Consider the following 7,899-nt stretch of genomic DNA (forward strand, 5'->3'; position numbering starts at 1 on the left):
ATGTCTAATTGTACCTCCAGGCTCTCCAATCCACATTTTCTGTGTGTGTGTGTGTGTGTGTGTGTGTGTGTGTGTGTGTCTGTTTGTTTATTTCACAGAGGAAGGGGGAGAGAGAGAGAGAGAGAGAGAGAGAGAGAGAGAGAGAGAGAGGGAGATATCAATGATAAGAGAGAATCATTGATCAGCTGCCTCCTGCATGCCCCCCGCTAGGGATCAAGCCTGCAACCCGGGCATGTGCCCTTGACCAGAATCAAACCCAAGCCCCTTCAGTCCATAGACCAATGCTCTATCCACTGAGCCAAACCAGCTAGGCCAGCACATATGTTCTTTAATCTCTAGTTCCTCCTCTGTAGCATGGGCCTAATAACTCACATTGTTATTATATAGAGATAAAATTAATCATGCAATTTTCTCATATCCAGTAAAAGGTGGTATCAAGCATTCATATTAGACTGAGTCCTAGGGAGCACAAGTAGCTCATATAAGGTTATATGAGAACCTGGGACTCTTATGTCCCATTTCAGAAGACTCTACTCTTCTGTATTTCCAGGGGCCAAGGATATTACAGCCATAGGCTTCCATTTGTCCTGCACTTGCCGGAGTCCATTTATTGTCTTCACTAGCTGAGTATAGACAGAGACCCCTAAAAGCTAGTAACCTTTGAAGCCCTAACAAAGGTCAGGGCTGTGCACCACCCAGTTAATCTAGGAACCACCCAGTTAATTTAGGTAATGGTAGCTGAAGCATCATCCCCACCTTAGTTCACTTAATTCCTTAGATACTTATGTAAATCTTTGTTGATTATTGTTGATTAGATATTCTGCCTATTTCTGGAAATTGTCTGCTGATGAGCTAATCTGTGTGTCATTGAAACCTCCTTACCCTAAGGGCTACTCCAGATCAATAAAAGATTGGAGCGGCCTAAGCATCGGTGGAAGTCCTTCTGGACTTGCCGGCCTGGTCCCCCAATATTTCAAAATTACCTCGTGTCATTTTTCTCTCATTTGTGTGCGGCTCCTCTTTTCAGATCCCGAGCCCTAATCCAAGCAGGATGTGGAAGGAAACACACACGACATGCACTCTGAACCCTCTGGGACTTAAAGTGGAATTGGATGGTTCTCAGTGCTGCCCAATAGAATTTTCTGTGATGATGACCATGCAAAATGGTAGCCACTAACTTCATGTGCCCATTAAACACTTGAAATGTGGTTAGTGCAATAGGAGAAAGTAGATTTTTTTATTTTATTTACTCGTAATAAATGTAAATAGTCATGTAGAGCTAGTGGCTGCCATATTAGACAGCTCAGGTCTAGAGGATGGAGGTTGAACGAGGGTGCGAAGAATCTCTTAGTTCTTTTCTTCTCCCCCTATTCTCTCTTTCCTCCTGTCACCTCTTTTAGCCCCAGCTCTTTAGCCCCCACTTCATAGCACTCTCTTTTCCTTCCTGGGCTCTGTGGAAGGAAGCATGGGGATTGTGATAACCTTCGTATTTTTACACACCCAACAAGGTAAAACAAACGCTTTTGTGATTCCTGTGTTGAAACATAAGATGAATATCTGGTATAAATGAAGCTGAATAAAGATTCTTTTCTTGGCGGCTTCCATTGTTCCCTGTTCCTTTATGGTATTCATGCTGAGATAATTTCCAGCTTCTCGGATCCACAGTAGTTATAAAACATAACATTACCTCATTTTCATTTCATGAGACTTACAGATCACAAGACTACTTTGATCCTTACCAAGTTCATCATTAATGGTTTCCAATAATGGTTCTTTCCGTTTCAGCATGAGCCCATACAGAACTTCCTACTTCTGTATTCTTTCATCTCCTGCTTCCTACCTTTAACTCTCTGCTGGACAATGACGAATGGAGTTTTCCAAATGCCGGTGTGTATTTCACATCCATGAAGATGCTCCCTGTATCGCTCTATAACCCCACAGCAAAAGCAGCAAAAGTAGTCATTTCTTTCCAAACCATCTAATCCTGGTAGGTGGCATGGAAAGGTCTGCCTGAGTCACATATTTGATCGATCATCAGCTCTTCCAGGCTATATTCCCAAGGCACCTTTAATTAACTTCACAGGGCACAATAGGACACAGGGGCTTTGGAGCCTGACAGACATGGGTTTGAATCCCGACTATGTTGCTTAACAGTGAAAAATAAGTAACATCCTCTTTGAGTCTCGGTTTCCTCATCTGTGAAATGGAGAAATGGGATATGGATATTTACTTTGTGAAATAGTAGAGGGACTACGAGGATTTATATGAGAAGCAGGACATTGAAGTCATTAAAAAGCATGGATTCCGCCGAAACCGGTTTGGCTCAGTGGATAGAGCGTTGGCCTGCGGACTGAAAGGTCCCTGGTTCAATTCCGGTCAAGGGCATGTACCTGGGTTGCGGGCATATCCCCAGTAGGAGATGTGCAGGAGGCAGCTGATTGATGTTTCTCTCTCATCGATGTTTCTAACTCTCTATCTCTCTCCCTTCCTCTCTGTAAAAAATCAATAAAACATATTTAAAAAAAAAAAAAAAGCATGGATTCCACCACTAGTATACTGCTCTGTGACCTTGGGTAACCTGCCCACCATTCTGAGTCTCACTCTTCTCATCTATAAAATGAGTATAGTAATGATACCTACCTCTTAGAACGTTGGGAGGTTATATAAAGTCCTCTCACCTTTTAGCATACCCTGAGAAGAGCTTCGTATCCCAGTTGTTGACTACTTTCTTTAGAGCAGAATTGTTTTTTAACATTGTGAACTCCTCTGAGCATCTGGAGAAGCCTATGGGCCTGCTCAGAAAAAAATACTTGTAAGTGCATAAAATATGATAAGTAGACTTACAAAGAAAACCAATTATAATGAAATACAGTCATCAAAATATTAAAAAGACAAATGTGTGATATAACACTGTGTGTGCTCCTTTGCTAATGGATTAAATAATAAGATCTAGTGGCAAGTCTAAAATTTCCATAATTCCTAAGTAATGATGAGCGCAAACTATAACTCAAGACATCCGATGACTGTAATGTGGTATGAAATATCTGTGCTTCCTATGGGAGACAATGTACCAGGCTCCACTAATGCTCTTGTTTGCTGCCTACATTCATAATTAAAAGAAAGGCTTCATTTCAGTTATAGGTAAATGAAAATAAGGAAGTAGATTTTTCCCATCCAAGTTCATGAACCCCAGGTTTATAACATATTTAGCACTCCTTTATCCTCAGCTGTCACAGATTAAGAGGTAATCTAGAAATTCTCCTCACATCCCATTACATGGCCTTCCATTGGAAAAGTAATTTCAAAACAGTCTTACAAGAGTGTGCAAGAGGTTGACAAACTACTGCTTATTGAGCAGTACATGGAAGGCAGTGGTTTACGTATGTTAACTCAGCACTAGTCACAGTGATCCTTTGACATAGGTCCCATTACTATTTCTGTTTTACAAAGGAGGAAAATGGGGCGCAGAATGCTTAGGTAACCTGCCCAAGGTCACACAGTTTAGTAAATGGTAGAGCCAAGATTTGGACCTAAGTCGTCTGTGCTCCTAGTTGTCATGTTCTACCATCTCTCTACCCAGAATGTGGAGGGAAAGTGAGATTTTTAACTAAAACCTTTGGGACGAATAGGAGTTGATTAAATAGGTGACAGAGAAGGAAAGGGAGTGGGTGAAGATGCAGAGAAGAGTCTGGGATAGTATTTTAAGCAGATGGAATGTTTCAAGGGTGTTACTTGGTGTTGAGATAGCTTAGAGAGAGGGAATCTATTATAATTACCTGTGATCCCATACTTCAAAATCAATTTTAATTGGACTAAACATTTAGTTATTAAAGGGTGAAAAGTAAAACATGATAAAATTAGAAAAGGAAGAGATATATTTATTAAATTTTCTGGAGGGAGGGAAGTAAAAAAATGGATCAGCAAGGCTGTGTTCATTCTGAAGGCTGTAGGGGAAAATCTGTTTTCTTGCTTTTTCCAGCTTCTATAGGCCTCCTGCCTTCCTTGGTTTATGGCCCCATCCTCCAGCAGTGTAGTAACATCTTTTAATTTCTGTCTCTCCACATAAATGGATATCCCCCCGCCCCCCAACTTGCTTCCATCATCACATCTCCTCTGACTCCTACCTCCCTCTTATAAGGACATTGGGCCTACCTGGAAAATCCAAGATTACCACCAACCATCTCAAGGTCCTTAACATAAAGACATCTGAAAAGTTCCTGTCACCATGTAAGGTGATATATTCACAGGTTTCAGAGGCTAGGACATGGACATCTTTGGGGCGGGGGGGGGGGGTGGGTGGGGGGGGGGATCATTATTCTGACTGCCAGAGTTGTACAAAGCTATACGGACATAAGTGGGAATTTACTTATGTCATAGAGGCTGGGCTCCCTGAGGACTGGGAGGAACTTTAGGGTGACCATTCTGCAGTTCCCTGAGCTACTTCTTTAAACATACAACAGAAATTGCCAAGCAGGGCAGTCCTATTCTGATCCACTTTGTTGGCAGAATCTTAATTTGAGGTGCTATTAGCTGTTGGGGCTCACAACAAACTCAATATCATCACAACAAAGTCCCTTCTAACCCCACCCCAATGTCCTGGGACACAAGGACTCACTGTTAATCTTCCAGTGACATTTATTCTATATACCTGTGAACAGAGTAGTCCATGAAAACCCTAGGGGCTCTGTGTTCTAGGGGTGGTCTATTAGCACAAGCATATTTACAGAAAGACAAACCATGCTGTCATAAAATGAACCAAGAGAATATGAGATATATGAGTTAATGGGCAGATGAGACAGACTTGACTCTAAGACCTTTAAGCATGATGTGCACTACCTCATTTAATTTAACTTACTTTACATTGACCTTGGGAAGTACATACTATTCTTATCCCCATTTTACAGATGAAGAAAATGAGGCATGGGGAGGTTAAAACACAAGCTCAAGCTTTCCCAGCTAGAAGTGGGGAGTAGAGTTGTGAACTAGGCCAGTCGGATCTACTGCCTGTGTTCTGATCCACCAAGACTTCATAAGTGGTAAATTCCCCTAGTAGACTTGAGCCAAGAAAGTTGAAGCACCAGAGGTCTGTTGCACTGCGTAAATTTCCAGAACAGCATAGGTAGGTTGTGGGAGTGGGGTATGGGGGTTGGAATTTTGTGAAGCCTGTGAGGTTACGCTACAGGCCCATCTGTCCACACTCTCAATGCCTCTGTCCTCGCCTCTCTCAGATGGTCCTATTGGCCAAGGACTCCACAAAATCCTGAAAATTCTCACCTAGAGTGAGTGAACAAAACAACCTGAGGAAAAGCAAAGGAAAAATTCCTGAGAGAAGTCCCTAATCTGCTTCCAGGGGCTCTCAGCAGAGGTGGAAAAAACCACCCAGCTTCCTTCCCAGGTGCCATGATGTATTATGGTAAGGATCTGAAGGCCGAGCACATCTGCTCATCGGCATTGGACACATCCTGCACTACTCACCAGAAGGAAAGCTAGACAATAGAGTGCACCCCTCTGTCTTTCCTTCAGTATTCACTTGTTTGCAATTACAATTCAAGTGTGATTATTTACCTAATTCTATCTCTCTACTAGACAGTAATCTCCAAGATAGCAGGGATGGGTTTGTACTTGCTCATAATAGTGCCTAGCAAGTAGGTCTATGATAAACATTCCATTTAGTGAGTAAATTAGTGAAGGAGTGGACATATGAGTTAGTGTCAAAGAGATTTGACTTCCCCTAGTGTTCAAATTCCACAGCCACCATTGTTACCTGGCACAAGAGAAAAACTAGACCCCATGGGGTCGAGGCATTTCCTAACTAATAGAACAGCCTCCCTGATTCATACAGTAATAGATGTGCTAAATCGAGTGTATTTACACTGAATTCCATTTCCAGTGACAAATATATTCTACAGATTAAGTAAAAAATACAACATTATACATGCTTCACAGTCAACATTTACATTCTGGGAAATTTATTTTTGGCATTGAATATTCCAAGAAAAATAAATAATTCAAGAAGAGCCTGTGACTATATGACCAGTCTTTTGCCTCTTGTCAGTGAAACGAATAGGGTACATACACAACCTATTTAAATGTGAATCCAAATAAAACATTTTTTCTACTTCTCTGCTCTGTTCCTTGTGATCCGGAGGCTATAGGTTACAAGAATTAGTATCTATATAAAAGGCTAATATGCTAAGTGTCCCACCGTCTGACCGGTCACTATGACACGCACTGACTACCAGGGGGCAGACGCTCAGTGCAGGAGCTGCTGTGAGGCGCACTGGCCATTTACAGAGAAACAGCACTGCGGACAGGGCGCCCACAAAGCAACACTCAGCTTCCCACAAGTGGGACACAGGCCCCACCACCACCCCAGAGCAACACCCCACCAAAACGCAGCCAATGCTGCCAAGACCCCATGGTGCAAAATGTGGCCCACAGCCCAGCCCAGCCCGGAAACGGTGGTGATGGGCACCAGGTAATTATGTCATATAGCAATGCCCAGCTTCCTCTCCCTCGAGACTAGCCTCCTTGCAGTTTCTTCAGCCCAGGAACACAACTTGCTTTATAGCCAGGTGGAAACATTTTACCTTAACCAAATGTCTGTGAAGTGTTTTCCCATGCCTCATCTCATTTGATCCTCACAGAAATCCTGGAGTAGATAGATAGGAGACTCGATGGAATCCTATTTTCATTAGCTGGAAAACAGAGATTTAGAAAGCTTAGAAACGTGACCCAACTGAAAAGAAGTAAGAAATGGTGGACCTTGAAAATGACTTCAGGTTTTCTCACTGTGCAGAATATAGTCAAACACTACTGCAGTTAAATATTTTACCCTTTATTCTCCCAGCGTGATCTACAATAATAATCTGCTTCATGTTGATATTTACTGCTGTGTTGCTGACAATTACCTGAAAGAGATGTTGGGGTGCTTCACTGGGCTGGAAAAAGTTTAGCTAAATCAGAAAGCAGGTCTAATTAAGCAAGTTTATTCTATATATATAAAAGGCTAAGTTGACTCATGCATGCAATACATATACAGCTCTCCCTGGCGCCAATTGCACGCATGGGTTTCTATCTGTCATTATCGATCATGAATTTGGTTGACACTTCTATTATAGAGAAAGGGCGAATAGCGACATCAAAATATTTCTTCTAGTTAATTTCCTTTCCATGTGCACGAATTCGTGCACTGGGCCACTAGTGTGCATACATACACACACACACACACACACACACACACACACACACACACATATATACAATAAGTGGCCAGATTATTATGACCACCCCATCACCATCAGTACTTTGTTTGGCCGCCTTTTGCCTTCAATACTGCGGCAGTTTTTCTTGGCATTGACTCCACGAGATGTTGAAAGGTAATGCGAGGAATCTGACACCATGACTGATGAATAGCACTGTCCAGTTCTGTGAGATTTGATGGTTGTGGAACCAGCTGCCTGATGGCTCTTTTAACTTCGTCCCACAAATGCTCAATTGGATTGAGATCTGGTGATTGTGGGGGCCACCTAAGCAAGGTAAAGTCTCCCTCATGTTCTTGAAACCACTCCTGCACAATACGAGCACCGTGGCATGGCGCATTGTCTTGTTGGAAGAAGCCATCTCCATTGGGATACGCCATCAACATGATAGAATGAACTTGATCAGCAACGATACTTAGGTATGTTGTGCTATTCAGACGTTGTTCCACAGGAATTAAAGGGCCCAAATCATGCCAGGAAAACATGCTCCAAACCATAACACTGCCCCACCAGCTTGAAGGGTTGTACTCATGCATGTGGGGTGCATGCTTTCATGCTGTTTCCGCCAAATTCTCACTCTGCCATCTGCATGATGCAAGTGGAAACATCATTCATTGGACCAAATGACTCTTTTCCA

Source organism: Myotis nattereri (genome assembly GCF_964212035.1).
Source record: "Myotis nattereri genome assembly, chromosome: 8".
Taxonomy (NCBI): Eukaryota; Metazoa; Chordata; class Mammalia; order Chiroptera; family Vespertilionidae; genus Myotis; species Myotis nattereri.